Raw genomic sequence first — 17,281 nt, 5'->3', positions numbered from 1 at the left:
TGTGAAGAACTGAGTCATTTGAAAAGACCCTGATGCTGGGAAAGATTGAAGGCGGGAGGAGAAGGGGACGACAGAGGATGAGATGGTTGGATGGCATCACTGACTCAATGGACATGAGTTTGAGTAAGCTCTGGGAGTTGGAGATGGATAGGGAAGCCTGGTGTGCTGCAGTCCATGGGGTCTCAAAGAGTCAGACACAACTGAGAGACTGAACTGAACTGATACATATACATATGTATATATGTATGAATATATCCATTCTCCCCCAAACAACTCTCCCTTTCAGGCTGCCATATAACATTGAGCAGAATTCCCTGTGCTATACAATAGGTCCTTGTTAGTTATCCATTTTAAATATAGCAGTGTATATGTGTCCATCCCAAACTTCCTAACTATCCCTTCCCCACATCCATCCCTCCTGGTAACCATAAGTTCATTCTCCAAGTCTGTGAGTCTGTTTCCATTTTGCAGTTAAGTTCATTTGTATCATTTCTTTTTAGATTCTGCAGTAACTTTGATCTGAGATATGAAGGACCAGTAGAAATTCACCAGGTAAAGAGAGGAAGAGCATGGGCACAGTATGAGCATAGGCTCTGTGCCAGGATGGAACTCAGCCTCAATGGATTACTCTATCAAGGTCACTGCCGTGGTAAGCACTGAGTTTGGGATAACAAGAAAGGTTACTAAGACAAAAAAAAAAAATAGTTTCTCCTTTCCCATCCTGACATAAGGAAAGAGGGGCCCAGAATTATTTATTCAAAGGACTAAGTAGTCTTTTTATCTCCACCTCCTTGCCCTTTCCCTACAACTCCACACCATCAGGTCCATGACGAGGGGTTAGAGTAGAGAAGGGAAGACATTACAGGAGGAGGTTGATAACCTTGCATGACAGCAGAGTCCCAGGTCTTGATTTCTCACTGTAGGATGTCTATAGGAGGTGGACAATATGAATCATGCCAGGAAAACCACAGTGAGAGCTCCTGTGGGTGTGGCCAAACACTGCTGGCCCAGAGGCTCGTGTGTGTGTGTGTGTGTGTGTGTGTATTAGTCACTCAGCATCTGACTCTTTGAGACCCTCATAAACTGTAGCCCACTAGGCTCCTCTGTCCATGGAATTCTCCAAAAAGGAATACTAGAGTGGGTTGCCATTTCCTCCTCCACAGAGGCTCCTGTGGATGTGGCCAAACACTGCCTGCTCAGAGGCTGGGGGAAGGTAGTCGGGGAAGGCAGTGAGGGCTGCCATGGCAGCCATGCCATCTTCACTTCCTCATGGCCAGTACTGTACTTAAAGCTATACTAGGATTACCTCATTATGACTATCTGTAAGTTGAAGACTATTATTATCCAATTATCCAAGAAAGAGCATGAGAGTTTAAGAGATAAGTAGTTGCTTAAAGCATATGTCTTATAAATTCATTGTTTGAGCTCAGAGAGTCTGACTCCGGCCTTCCTGGTCTAAATCCACTGTGCTGTCTGAGGTTGAATGTCCCAAGGCCCAGGGTAGCTGGGTCCTGAAGCACATTTAATTTGTTTATAGAAATAAAAGTTCCTAACACTCCAGTGTTGGGGAGAAGAATCTATACCAGCTTCACTAAAAAGATTCATTTTGAGGAATGAATAGGATAGAGGAAAAATTAAGTTAAAGAAGAAAATCAGTTATGACTCCGTTAAAAGCCTAAGGAGAGATTGGTAGCTTGGCCTAAGCTTAAGCCTAAAGTTGCTACTAGTAAGGCCAGAGTGATACAGTCAGATTTTGGAGATATTTAGGAAGTAAAATCATGGTACATGGTGATGAATTTTTGTAGGGGGGCCAGGGATAAGCAAGTATCAGAGATGATGTCTACATTTATTGCTTAACTCCACTTCAAATATCCTTTTGTATTAGTATCATATGTTCTGGAATTCAGAGAAGACATAAATTTTGAAGCTGACCATCCAATGATGAATTCCAATTCATATTTTCAAATGGTCCTTTTCAACTATAAAAATGTGTTACAGCTAATTTTATAAAAATGTCATTGCTAAAACCTTCTGGTGGAAGAAACAAAATAGCAGGTAGTATAGTTCTAAATCTAACTTTAAGGCAAGAATATGGAAATACCTTTTTTCACACTAGAGTTATCTGTGTATTTTTCAAAGCCGAGTTTGAAAGTGTAACTGGATGGCTCATCACCAAAGTGGGTCAGTTGTCTGCAAACTGAATGGAAAATATCAGGACAGTTATGCACCCAGTGGTAGTCAGCTTCAAACATAATTTCAACTATATGAGTCTTTTATCGTTTTCTTAAAAGCCAAAAGTCATGTCTTCTGACATATCTTTTTCTTTAAAAGGATATTTCCTGTGGTTGATAGGACTAAATTATTTACCATAATATTAATGCCATTCCAAAGTAACTTACTCCAGCAATCAATGCTCTCCTTACCAATACCAAAAATAGACTGTCATCTACCTGATATAATACTAGGAGAGTAGAATGCTCTACCATATTACTTCTATTTCAAAAGATCTCCCCCACATTCTCCTTCATATTACCAATGAATATTTAGAAAGAATTTTGTTCGTCACCATCCTTACATTCTCATGCATTAGCTTTTCTAAAACGGATTTCACCTAATCCAAGGACTGCCTAAGTTTCTAAAGGATAAGGAGGAGCTTTTGTGATAAGAAGTAAACAAACAAACAACAAATAAGACTAAGAGAAAAATCAAAGAAATACATACCTATGTTACGTTTCTGCCACGTTTCAAAATCATAAATCTAGACAAATAGTAGTTCAATTAAATTCTTCTAGATCAAGAAGCTATGTTTGCATTCCATGGCTAACTAACAGGCTCAGTCCTTACCTGGACTTCCAATTGTTCAGAGAGAACCTGTTTTACTTGAGTACTATAGAGACAAATTGATTATTCAAAAAACGCTTTTTAAAAAAACCACTATCTTAGTCAATTCAGGCTGCTATAACAAAGCTCCATTGACTTCATGGTTTACAAGCAACAGAAATTTATTTCTCACAGTACTACAGGCTGGAAGTCCAAGGTCAAGGTACCAGTATGACCACGCTCTAATGAGTGATCTCCTCTCTTCTACAGAGGGTCATCTTCTTGCCCTGTCCTTGTACAATGGAAAAAGCAGCTAGTTTTCTGGTCTTGTCTTCTAAGGCATTAATCTTGTTTATGAGGGCTACCCCTTTGGGATCTAATTATCTCCCAACTGCCCAACCTCTAAATACCATTATATTAAGGACTAGATTTTAACAAAGAAATTTGGTTGGGGGAAATTTTAGTCCATAACACCCACATTATAGTACATTTCTGGGTTGGCAGGTATGCATTACTCATGACCCAGGTCTATGCCCACATACAGAGCAGACATCACTAATCAATTACTGCTCTCTTTCCCTCAGGTACAGAATATAGCCTAAAAATCCTAAGCAAAGCACTATAGACAGTCACTACTTGTTAATCAGATTATAAGATGTGTGATAAAACTCACTTGCCATCCCTGGAAATGTGGGAAAGTACTGAAGATGTTTATTCCAATTTACATATTTCCACTTAACAGAGGGGTGTTTTGACAAGTTACATAACCTTTCTGAGCACACAGGTCTTTCCTACATCACAAGGTTGTTGGAGAGAAAGAAATGAAATAATGTTTGTAAAACTGTTCTTCAAACATTTAAAAGTGTTGTATAAAATTATTTCTTTTTATTACTTTTTTTTTCTAGAACTGCAGAAAAAATGGGAACATAATGAAGTAAAATTTAAATAGACCTAACAAAGCCTTGATTCAATGTTCCTGGGATACAGTCTCTTCACTTGAAAATGCATATTCCAGAATTCAGTTCCACCTGAGATGGCAGAGGTTCTGAGAACCATCTGGGGGTTTGATGTGATGTGAACATTTCTTTCGTACTGTTCCTTTTTCCTATTTGCATTTATGTGATTGACCATGTGTGCACTAAGTAAACAAATCTTTCTGCAAGTGTGTTCCTTGATTGGTGTATGCATGCTCAAAAGAAAATGGCACTGAGTAAATAGGCATTTTAGCTTCTGAAATGAAGATACAGGAAGGAATCAAGGAGAAAAATCTCTGCTTTGAAGAGATAAAGAAAGCCTATAATCAGAGTTATCCAGGCAAAGGCATTACCTGTGGGAGGCTGCTCTACTTTGTACTCACGTAGCACCTTTCATCCAGAAAGCTCAAATCACATACCATTTAGTAAGCCCCTTCATGTACAGGGACCTCATTGATCCTCCCAGCAGGGTTATAAAAGCACATTATGGACCCCACCATGTGAATATGAAAACTAAGGCACTGGGAAGTGAAGTGCCTCATCAAAATGCATAGAAGTAAACAAATGAAAACAATTAAGAATATAAGGATAATTATGGGTGTGATTCGCTTTCTTTAGTGTCAGCCCAGATTTTTAACTATTTATTTCCATTAAAAGGCAAATACTTCCAACAGCAGCCATCCGTGCAACAGAGCATCTCTGTGGGTTAGGGACACCTTTTATTAAAACAATCTGTTACCTAGAACACCCTTCACCTCTTTTCCATTCAACTGAGAAGCCTATAAAATGTCTAAGGCTTTCAATCAAGGGAGAAAACTCTACCAGACCCCTCCCCAAAATTTAAAAATTAAATTTATTTACTTAAACACAGAGGTAAAACAAGGACAAATGTCCATAAAACACTCTGGCCAGCTTTTGCAAATAGCAATTGGCTCTTCTGACATAATATGCTTAAAAACCCAGCAGGTACATTAAATCAAAACACAAACAAAGCAGGCTCTGCTGCTGCTATATGTCAAACCTTTCCCACCTCAGAGTTTCTGCTATTTCCCAAAGCATTTCTGACACCTTCAATCAAATTGATACAGTTATTCTTCTTTCACAGCAAACAAGATCTATAACACTATGCCCACCTTTTCTTAAGCAAGAAAAGGGACAAAAACAAGTCTTCCTTCCTCATAGAAACTGATAAAAGAGGATAAATATAGTTCTCTTCAGTTATTCTTGTCTCTTTTGGTCAAAGGCAAAAGGTCTCAGTGTGGCAAGTTGAGTGGTAAAAAACTTTTGAGAAGGAAAGGGAATTCAAAATTAGGGTTATTTCATGTCTATATTGACTGCTGACTTGAGAAATTCATGTTTTCCCTTCATTTAGACTCCCATTGTGATCAATAACCTCAGTGACAAAACCCTGAGCTAATTGTTTATTCCTTGCACTTTAAAAACAGGGTGTACTAGAGTTTCTCATAAACATTTAATAAATCTTTCTTTTTCTTCTTTCTACATACATGATTTATAAATTAAACAACAAAAAGGCACATTTACAAAACAGACCTCAAAGCCTGTTGATCCATACCAGGCAATTTTTCTTGTGATACAATTTCCAATTCTGCTGAAATGTGCTTTGGCAGGATTTATAAAGTTTTCATAAATAATATATATGCAAAATAAAATTAAACACTGTCAACAACAACATATTCTGAGGTACTCTTGCTACTGATTTCCTGGATGGTAATTATATCTCTTTTTTTACATAAATATACCACAAAAACATACACAATGACATACCAAAAAAAGAAAGCAGTTTATAACCCAAAGAGAAGCCTCCACTAAATAAAAAATAATATTATAATCACTAATCATATGGACACATGTACCTTGAAAAAAAAAGAAGTTAAAAAAATCAATACATCATTGGAACAAAATCTACTTATGCCAAGTACTTCTCAAATTAAGCTAATGTTTTTCAACAATAAGACAGCATGCTTGGCTTTCAGAATGATGTTGCTAGAAATTAATAAAAGCCAGAAAGTTTATTTTGGATTAGAAGATTCACCTGAATGAGAAAAACTCACAAAAAGACTGCAACAGCTCTTCATGCTCAAATTTAAAATCTTATAGACAAAGCTGAAAGAAAGGCAAAAGTGGAAGGGGAATAAAAAACTGCTCAGTCTATTTCTGGCAATTCCCGTGGGTGGCTTGATTTCTCCACCTAGATTTATCCACTCCTACTTGTTTCTACCTAGTTATGACTCAGGACCCTCCTCTCCCCATACCTTAGCACCGCAGAAGTTAAAGTTTTAGTGTTTTAAAATGTCAAAACTCAGAATTATGTGCTTCAACATGAATACTTTATTGTACACAGGCATAGGTTTTTGTCAGGGAAACAGATACATGGGGTCAAGATTGGAGATCAATAAAAATGTGTTATTATCCATCTGGAAATAGCAGAGCTACTTAGAAATTTTGAATATACACAAGACGAAGCCACCCATGGGCAAATGAAAGTGATGAGATGGATAAGCCAAGGTCTCCATAACGTTCTAGGATTACAAGAGTAATGTTTGCACATAGATAAACGTGAAACCATTCTTCCACTTTAAAGAAAAATGGAAATCACAAGGCAAAATGCTTGAACCTCTTTTTAAAAAAAAAAGAAGCTGAAAATATATCAAGTCCCATAGTTCAGTTTCAGAGTACAAACTCAACCTCTATCAGAAAGGAAAGGATTCAGAAGAGTGATCTCTTTGTGGATAACTAAATGTCCTTGATTTTTTTTCCCCACTGTCTTCATTAATCTTGTCCATATTTATTGCTTATCATCTACTCTACACAAGAGTAAAGTATAATTTTCTCAGTTAAGATTTTGATAGAATGCTATGTTGTTTGAGGAGGTTGGAACTTAGAAACACAAATTACACTTTAAAGTTGTATAGAAATTCATTTCATCTGAGGCACTATTTACTATTATATTTTTTCCTTTAAAATTGCTTACTTTTCAACTAAATAGCTACACCCTGTTATCAAACTTGTAACACCTGCATCCCCTTCTCACTCAACCTGTGGAATTTCCCTTCTCTCTCACTAAGAGAAAGGAGGCAACCAAAAAAGGACTTCTACAGGTGCCCACCACCACATCCTGTACCTGCACCTGTTCTTCCTGACTTCCTGCTTTTACATAAACTGTCTATGGATAGCAACCACTACCTCTACCTATCTGAGCTTCCCAGGTGGCGTAGCGGTAAAGACCCTGCCTGCCAGTGCAGGCGACAAAAGAGATGCGGTTTCAATCCCTGGGTTGGAAAAGTCCCCTGGAAGAGCACATGGCAACCCACTCCAGTATTCTTGCCCAGAGAATCCCCAAGGACGGAGGAGCCTGGCAGGTCACAGTCCATGGAGTCGCAAGGATTCGGACACGACTGAAGCAACCTGGCACGCTTACACGCATGCACCTTTCAGTTAGCTAAGAATACGGTACCTTTACAGAATCACTGATTTTCCTTCCTCCTAGAGCATTCTAATTTATATATACACATATATAAGGAATTGGCTCACGTGGTTATAGAGGCTGAGAAGTCCAAAAGACCTGTATTCAAAAGGCTTGAGTTCCAGGAGAGCCAGTGGTGTAAGTTCCAGTCCAAGTTCAAGTCTGAGGGCAAAAGCAGACTGATGTCCCAGCTCAAAGACAGGCAGAAAAAGAATGAATTCTTCCTTACTCAGGTTCTATCCAGGCCTTCAGTGGACTGAATGAGGCCACCCAAATTTGGAGTGCAGTCTGCTTTACTCAGTCTACAGATTCAAAAGTTAATCTCATCCAGAAACACCTTCACAGACACACCTAGAATAATGTTTAATCAAGTATCTGGACCCCGTGGCACAGTCAAGTTGACCATTAATAAAATTAACCATCACAATCTTCCACCTGAAAAAACAAAACAAAACCTCTCTCCCTTGACCTCCACATCCTCTCCAATTACTCTTTCATCTCACTCTCTTTTACAGTGAAATTTATCAGAAGACCTTTGCCTATCTACTATGCTTCCCCCGTCAAGCCTGTCCACTCAGCAGGCCAATGAAATGCCAAACTCTCCCTCAATGCCCTTACTGTACTTAATTTATCTCCACATAAATTATCACCATCTGACATATTTGCCTGTTTTTTGCCACCTATACTAGAATTTAATACATGTGGTGGATGCTCAATATGTTCAATGAATGAATGAATAAACACAGAAAGTACTTGGAGGTACTCATGAATATCTTAGGGCTCATAGTTATTTTAGAGCACAGAGTAGGTGCTCAATGTTTCAAAATTTTTATAAAAATAAAAATCCTGGAACAGGCACAAAGCAATGGACCCTGCAGGGCCCTTCAGGGTACAAAAGCCTCTCCCTGTCCCCATTTCCTGTTTGTTGAAAAGGCTTTTGCCTCCTAGGCCTTCCCTGAGTTCCGAAGAGCAGGCACAGGCAATGACTAATGAGGAGAATAAGTGAAGGAATGCAGAAACAAAGGAAAAGCAGTTAGATAAGAAAAGTAAAGCTAAATAAGTAAAAAGTAAGGCAGTTAAATAAGATAAGAAAAAGATAAAGAATGCTGAGTACCGAAGAATTGATGCTTTTGAACTGTGGTGTTGGAGAAGACTCTTGAGAGTCCCTTAAACTGCAAGGAGATCCAACCAGTCCATACTAAAGGAGATCAGTCCTGAGTGTTCATTGGAAGGACTGATGCTGAAGCTGAAACTCCAATACTTTGGCCACCTGATGCAAAGAACTGACTCCTTGGAAAAGACCCTGATGCTGGGAAAGATTGAGGGCAGGAGGAGAAGGGGATGACAGAGGATGAAATGGTTGGATGGCATCACTGACTCAGTGGACATGAGTTTGAGCGTGTTTCGGGAGTTGGTGATGGACAGGGAAGCCTGGCGTGCTACAGTCCGTGGGGTTGCAAAGAGTCGGACATGACTGAGAGACTAAAATAAACTGAACTGAAAGGAGTAATGCCAATAGTTTCAAAATAAAGCAGAGTTCTAGTTCCTACTCAAGGAATATACGTAACAATCTGTTGGATAAGTCTTTAGGAACTAAGACCCACCCACCTTTCCCACTATGTTCCCTACCAGCCTCTTGTTTGTAGAAGAAGCTTGCCATCTCTGCCTCTATATTTCATCTATCTTTTTCTGCTGCTTTAACCTAAGTCATAAGACTCAGCTTAGCCCTACACATAGATATGTTAGCCACTAAAGGAGATCCAACCAGTCCATTCTGAAGGAGATCAGCCCTGGGATTTCTTTGGAAGGAATGATGCTAAAGCTCAAACTCCAGTACTTTGGCCACCTCATGCAAAATGTTGACTCATTGGAAAAGACTCTGATGCTGGGAGGGATTGGGGGCAGGAGGAGAAGGGGACGACAGAGGATGAGATGGCTGGATGGCATCACTGACCCGATGGATGTGAGTCTGAGTGAACTCCGGGAGTTGGTGATGGACAGGGAGGCCTGGTGTGCTACGATTCATGGGGTTGCAAAAAGTCGGACACGACTGAGCGACTGAAAGGAATTTTGTTCCACTTTGGGGTATAGGCGGTAGCCTCCTTCCAAAGAAAGTGTCTCCCCTGCAGTGACAAGGAAATGTGAACAAGAAAAATTAACATTTGTCTTATTGAGTTCTGCAGGACTATCATGATCAGACTCACCTCAATCAAAGTCAACTTACCAAGAACAAAGGGTTTTCACAAACCTCCTTGGGTCCCTGCTGGCACCCAGATGTTTGTGATTATCTGTCACTTCCTGACCTTAAACTCCTCCTGCTTCCCTCTTCCCTGACATAAAAGAGGCTTGAATTCTACCTTGAATTAAGATGATTCTTTAGGCCATTAGTCTGCCATCTTCTCGCTTTGGTGGCTTTCTGTTAGAAGTCACTTTTCTTTGTCCCAAAACCTTGTCTCTCAACTCACTGCCTGCTATGCAGTGTTTGGACTTGGTAATAAGCACTCATTCATTCCTTGTATTTTCACTCCTAAAATAAAGCCAAATAACGAGACAGTGCTGCTAAATGTATCAGACCACCTTGACAGTGCCTCTTAGGAGCAAGCATACCTTTGAAACAATTCCAATTCACCCAGAATTTCCAGAGATGAGTAAGTTTCACAGAGAAAGCAAATTTTTGCCTCTCAGAAACTGAGACATAGGAGAAAACCACTAGAGCTGAGAAGGAAGTTGTGTGGGAAGTCTAGTTTTGTTGCTGCCTAGCTGTGGAAATGTATCAAATTTATTTAAATTTTTTTTTTGAGCATTGTGTTTCGTTTCTATATGAGAGTGTCACTATCTTGAGAACTGTTTGACTCATTTTCCCATACTCTGGGAATTTTGTTTAATGCTTTCCCCTTCTTTCTCAGTTTTCCAACAATCTGTCTCCCCATAGTATACCCAGCCAATAACTTCAAACATCACAGAAAAAAGTAAAAGCAAACAAGGAACTGCCTCACCCTACTACCACCTCATGTACAACTCACAGAAGTACACAACCACCTATTTCGCATCTGTCTGTTCCTAAAGCCCACTTGCACACATGAGCTTTTGATCTCATTTCTTCTTGCCATCTCAGGAGCTTTATTTCTACTCTTATTTTCTCTCTATGCTGTATCATCAATTCAGCACTTTCTTTTCAACTCTTTACACCAGCATGCTAGCATCTTCTTATACCACTAATCTTAAAAAAAAAAAAAAAAGAAAAACAAAACACCGACATTGCAACACTATAGCAACAACAGCAGTACAATGAGAAGCTTTGCATTGCATAAATATATTACAATTCATTTCATCTTTCCCATATCAACAAAGCAAATATTGGGGCTATTTCCAGATTTGGGTTTTTGTGGGTTTTTTTTTTTCATTGTTTAACCTATAAACATTTCAGATATTTCTTCTAGTAAACATGCATCAAAGTTTTCCTAAGATCAAATACTTAGTAGTGATATTACTGAAGCCTAGGTAATTTTACTAGGTAACACCAAAATATTTTCCTAAGTAACTATACTAGCTTGCATCCTAAAAACAGAATAAATTGCTCCATATTCTCCCCAAAGCTTATTATTGTCAGACATTTTAATGTTTGCTAATGTACTGAGTATCAAGTGGCTACTGATTATAATTGGTATTTTCATAATTATTAAGAAGATTGAGTAACTTTTAGTAAGCTTATAGATGACTTATGTTTTCCTTCTGTGATAGATGGCTGTTCAGGTCTTTTGCCCTTTTTTCCCATGAAATTCTTTGTGATTTTCTTTCTTTTTAAGATCTGTCTATATATTCTGTATATATTCAGGGCTTCCCTGATAGCTCAGTTGGTAAAGAATCTGCCTGCAATGCAGGACTGGTTCAATTCCTATGTCGGGAAGATCCACTGGAGAAGGGATAGGCTACCCATTTCAGTATTCTTGGGCTTCCCTTGTGGCTTAGTTGGTAAAGAATCTAGCTGCAATGTGGGAGACCTGGGTTTTATCCTTGGGTTGGGAAGATCCCCTAGAGAAGGGAAAGGCTACTCTAGTATTCTGGCCTGGAGATTTCCATTGATTGTATAGTCCATGGGGTCACAAAGAGTCAGACACGACTGAGTGACTTTTACTTTCATATATTCTGTATACTAATCATTTGATTGGTTTCATGCATCATTATATATATAATGTATATAAAATGCACACACACACACACACACACACACACTCCTGGTTTGTGGTTTGTGTTTTTTTTTATCTATGATTACTTTTGATGAAAAATTTAAACTGTGTATTCCAGTCAATTAGTATTTTGCTTTATGGAATGTACATTTGTTATGGCTTAGACTAAGGAAGGGATGGATGCTGGTTAAGCACATGGTTTCAAGAGCTGGACTGCTGGGGTTGGGTCCTGGGTCCATATCTTACCAGCTGTACAACCTAGATTCAAAATCTAATTTATTCAAAACTGTTTACTAGTATGTTATTTAACGTCTCTGTGTCTCTGCTCCCCATCAGTAAAATTAATATAGTAACATTTCTTAGAGTTATGCATGTGTGCATGCTAAGTCACTTCAGTCATGTCCAACTCTTTGCAACCCTATGAACTGTGTGGCCTGGCAGCCTCCTCTGTCTATGGGATTCTCCAAGCAAGAATACTGGAGTGGATAGCCATTCCCTTCTCCAGAGGATCTTCCCAACCCAGGGACTGAGCCTGGGTCTCTTGCATTGCAGGCAGATTCTTTACCATCTGAGCCACCAGGGAAGCCTGGTGGGCTGTGGTTCATGAGGTCACAATGAGTCGGACATGACTTAGCAACTGAGTACAGCACACTTCTAATTGATTATCATTTTATTGTGTTTTATTTATTGTATTTTCCTCATTGCACTTTTTTTTTTTTGGATTTTGGATTTTTGTATGTTTCTGCATTATCTATCTGCTACTACTAGAAGTAAGCTCTGTGAGGACAGTAGCATTGTATTACTTTCATACTCCCTAGAGCAGTGCCTGACACACACAATCAGTTCTCAATGCCTCACTATTGACTAACTGTCAGATATTGTTCTAAGACGTTTATACGCACTACTTCATTTCACTCCCCACAGGACATATGTAATTTCCATGTTACGGATAATGAAACCCAGACACAAAGTTGTTTTTTGTTTGTTTAGTCACTAAGTCATGTCTGACTCTTTTGCAATCCCATAGACTATAGCCTGCCAGGCTCCTATGTCCATGGGATTTCCTTGGCAAGAATACCAGAATGGGTTGCCATTTCATTCTCCAGGGGATCTTCCCGACCCAGGGATCAAACTTGCATCTCCTGCTTGGCAGGCAATTCTTTACCACAGAGCCTCCTGGGAAGCTCAGACACAAAGTTAGTAAGTGGAAAAAGTGAAATTCAAAATTATCTCGTTTGCCATTTTATCCCCATTGTTTAGTATATTGCAAGATAATGAATAAAATTTATTTAAAAGAGAGATGCATAAAAATATCAAAGAGAAACATTCAAAGGAATGTAACAAAAAAAGGAAAGAGGAAAAAAAGCCAGAGAGTGCCATTTTTAGAGTCTCTCGCACCATCAAATGAACCATAGAAGGTCAGAACTGGGTTTCAGAATTCACACCCCAATAGGATCTATAGAAGTTGCTGTTGCTACTTCCTGTGAAGTGCCTCAGGATACAATGGTTGTGAAAAATGCTATAAAAATGTAAAATTGTTCTTCACACCTTGACGTAGTGCTATTGTCTCTGTTTGTCAAGGTGCAGCCAACACAAGACCACAAAGCTTTACATAATTCAAGCTTAGAGAAACATAAATCTGATTTGTCAGAGAAAAAGAAAGGAGACTTTCAGAAAGAAAAATCCAAAATTCAGAGATCCCATCTGTTGTTTTCTGTGCATTCATATGTCTGAAATCCTCATGGTATCTGGACCTACGGCAGTTGGTGACTCATCTTTGTCCAGAACCCACTCCCACCAGGGAGTACAAGTAATCCAAGCTGGAACTTCAATGCAGTGAAATCCAGAAAAAGGAAGGCCCCCAAAGTACTCACAAAAGGAATCAATGCTCTGAAAGACAGAGATCTGGCCGGCATGTAAGAGGCTCAGTTTTATTTTTATCACTGTTAAATTTTTTCATAAGGTTTAAAAGTGTTTTTTCATAAGTTTAAAAATTTTTTAAAGTTTCATCAATTACAACATATGAGGTCACTTTCCTAAATTCCTGGTTCTGAAGTTCTAATTCTAGAAGGCTATTAACCCTTCTAGGAAATGGAACTGAGCCTATCAGTTCTCTTGCTGCCAAGCTGCAGGGCAACTCAGCCCTGAGACCTGAGGCTGCTAAATGAGTCAAGAGTCATCAGAGGCAGACTAGTGTAAGGGAAACAAAAAGAGGCAGAATGGTGTGGTAGGAAAAGCACCCAGGCATCAGAGAAATCTCTCTCCGAACTCTACCCTTCATAACATCATGGCTTCACCCAGATCCCCCTAGATTCTTCTACCATCCTCTGAACCCCTCTCCAGCTGTGATGTTGGTTTCGTCTCCTTCCTGCCCACATATGCAACTCTTCTTCCTCAGGCTACCCTCAGTTGCCTTGAGGCTCTTGTCCCTAAACACAAGGCTTCATAAAGTGCCTGGAAGTTTATATCCCCCCTTCTCCAAGGATGGAGAATGAATGGTGAGGCAAAGTGTAGCTTCTATGCCTCAGACTCGGATAAACCCTGAGGTATGCCCTACACTCCAGAGATCCCCTGTAGGACCAAGCTGAAGTTACTTTCTCTGAGCCCTTACCCAAATCTTCAGTCTTGCTTGCTTTCTTTCCCTGACCAGAATTGCTTTCCTCACATGCTTATTGTTTCTCCTGGGAGTATTACCTTAAAAATCATTTGCATTTGAATTCTTACATTACAGATTCTTACATCTCTGCTTCTGAGAAACCCAGTCCAAGAAAATAAACTGCCTCAAAAGTTCGCATTGAAGATTAAATGATATATTATTGCACCCAGGAATGGACATATAATAGGTCTTCCCTAAATGGTAACTACCTTTGTTATTTCAGGAAGGGACCTGAAAGTCTTCTCACCTCTGTAGCCTTTTATAGATCTAACTGGGGGCTCTTATGATGGTATATACCTAACAAATGCAGCTATTCTCCAGAAAAAGTAATAGTTCTGGTTATTTCCTAGAAGTCCCTTTCTGTAGGTAACATTCTCCCCTCCAAAATAAACCACATGGAAGAAATGCAGTAAATCTGAATAATAAAATACCACTGACTTCAGAGCCATGTTTATCTGAATTTTGAATTTGTGGGTGACATTTACTCATTTTCCTTATAGCTCAGTCGGTAAAGAATCTGCCTGAAATGCAGGAAACCCAGGTTCAATTCCTGGGTCAGGAAGATCCCCTGGAGAAAGAAATGGCAACCCACTCCAGTATTCTTGCCTGGAGAACCCCATGGACAGGGGAGCCTGGTGGGCTACAGTCCATGGGGTTGCAAGAGTCAGACATGACTTAGTGACTAAACCACCACCACCATTTACTAGCTTAATTATTTGATCACAAGTAAATTGCTTAACCTCTCCTAGTTTTGGGTTCCTCTAAATCTATAAACTTCCCTGGTGGCTCAGACGGTAAAGCACCTGCCTGGAATGTGGGAGACTTGGGTTCAATCCCTGGGTCAGGAAGATCCCCTGGAGAAGGAAATGGCAACCCACTCCAGTATTCTTGCCTGGAAAATCCCATGGATGGAGGAGCCTGGTAGGCTACAGTCCATGGGGTTGCAAAGGGTCGGATATGACTGAGCTACTTCACTTCACTTCACTAAATCTATAAAATGGAGAGAAAAAAAATCCCATTGACTTTGCTGTACTGTGAAGGTTATACAATATTTACTGAATCAGAGACAGCTTATTGTATTAAGCTGTCTTAATACAATTAGTTAAGAGCAAGAATACTAAAGGGAAAATGCCCTGACTCCAAGCTCTGCCTCTTGTGCTAGTCAGGATTCTCCAGAGAAATAAAACCAACTGGAGATAGATGACAGATAGATAGGATGGATGATAGGTAGGGAGACAGATAGGTAGGTGAGTAGGTAGATAGATAAATAGATAGACAGAGGGACAGATAGATGATAGAGATTTGTTATAAAGAATTGGCTCACATAGAAGGTTGACAAAACCAGACCCAAGAGAGCAGATGGTGTTACCTCCAGTCCAAGTTTAAGTCTGAAAACAGGAGAGAACTGATGTCCCAACTGAGAGACAGTCAGACAGAGAAAGAATTCTTTGTTATTCATCTCTTTGTTCTATTCAGGCCTTCAAATGATTGGATGAGCCCCACTCACAATGGAGAGGACAATCTGCTTTACTCAGTGTATTAGCCCATTCATGTTCCTTTAGCAAAAATACTATAGACTAGGTAGTTTATTAACTATAGAAATTTATTTCTGGAGGCTAGAGAGACCAAGATCAGTCTTGAGAAGTTTCTGGTGTCTGGTGAAACCTCAGTTCCTAGTTAATAGATGGCTGTCTATTAACAAGTGGTAGAGGGGGCAAGGGAGCTCTGTGGAGTCTCTTTTATAAGGGCAAAACTTCCATCCATAAGGGCTCCACAATCTTGACTCACTTCCTCAAAATCCTATCTCCAAGTACCATCACATTAGACATTAGGATTTAGCATATGAATTTTGGCAGAGTCACAAATATTGTTTATAGTGCTCAGTCTATTAATTCAAATGTATGTTAACCTCACCTAACAACACCCTCACAAATACATCTAGAAATAATATTTAAATAAATAATATTATTTAAACAAATATCTGGGCATCCCATGCTTATCAAGTTAACACATAAAGTTAACTATTATGCTAATTGTGCCAACTTCAAGAAATAATCCAGCCACGTGATTTTTATTAGGAGATTGAAAACAGAGGGTAGCTCTAGAAACTGAATAAGTTCAAACATGTTAAGTACATGTAACAGTCTTTGCCATATCAGATCAGATCTGATCAGATCAGTCGCTCAGTCGTGTCTGACTCTTTGTGACCCCATGAATCGCAGCACGCCAGGCCTCCCTGTCCATCACCAACTTCCAGAGTTCACTCAGACTCACATCCATCGAGTCAGTGATGCCATCCAGCCATCTCATCCTCTGTCGTCCCCTTCTCCTCTTGCCCCCAATCCCTCCCAGCACCAGAGTCTTTTCCAATGAGTCAACTCTTCGCATGAGGTGGCCAAAGTACTGGAGTTTCAGCTTTAGCATCATTCCCTCCAAAGAAATCCCAGGGCTGATCTCCTTCAGAATGGACTGGTTGGATCTCCTTGCAGTCCAAGGGACTCTAAATACTAAAAAAATGTTAGTAAAATTTCCTCTCTAGAAATTTAGGAAATGGTAGGTCACTTCCCTTTGGAAGTAGAGACTACGTATATTAAGTGACCAGAAATTTGAACACTATTCTTTTACAGACACTTTGGAGAGAACATGACCAGAATTTTAATTTTCTTTGAGTACAGAACAAGAAGAGAGGGTTTAATCTCCAAGTAGGCCACAGTACTCATAGAAACACAGAATTTCAGGCAGTAAGTGTAAGTAGATGTCAAAATGGACTATTCTATCCCATAGAAGGCTATGGGATCTCCTATTTCAGGAGGTCTTTAAATTAAGAAATAATATCATGTGTCTAGAATAGCTTGAATCTAATATTCCCTAAAGGTAGGAAGAAGAACTAAATTACAACCCACTCACCCCATATTTCCTTCTGGTAATTTCATTTCTTCAGCTTCCTGAAAATCTGAGCAAAAACTTTAGAATTCTACATAATGGAGAAGAAACAGTCTCTACAGGAAGTGCTGTCAGGAAAACTCAACAGCCACATGTTAAGCAATGAAGTTAGAACACACTTTCATACCATACAAAAGAATAAACTAAAAATGGTTTAAAGATTTAAATGTAAGATATGACACCATAAAAGTCCTAGAAAATAGTCTCTGACATAAAT

General features: G+C 39.3%; 1 pseudogene; it reads left to right on the top strand.

The window, feature by feature from the left end:
* Positions 1 to 17,281, top strand: part of LOC104998268 — a 58,595-nt pseudogene that overhangs the window by 6,880 nt on the left and 34,434 nt on the right.

This window comes from Bison bison, unplaced genomic scaffold (assembly GCF_000754665.1).
Source record: "Bison bison bison isolate TAMUID 2011002044 unplaced genomic scaffold, Bison_UMD1.0 scf7180017864326, whole genome shotgun sequence".
In the NCBI taxonomy this organism is placed as follows: domain Eukaryota; kingdom Metazoa; phylum Chordata; class Mammalia; order Artiodactyla; family Bovidae; genus Bison; species Bison bison.
This window is presented reverse-complemented; position numbering and strand designations above follow the sequence as displayed.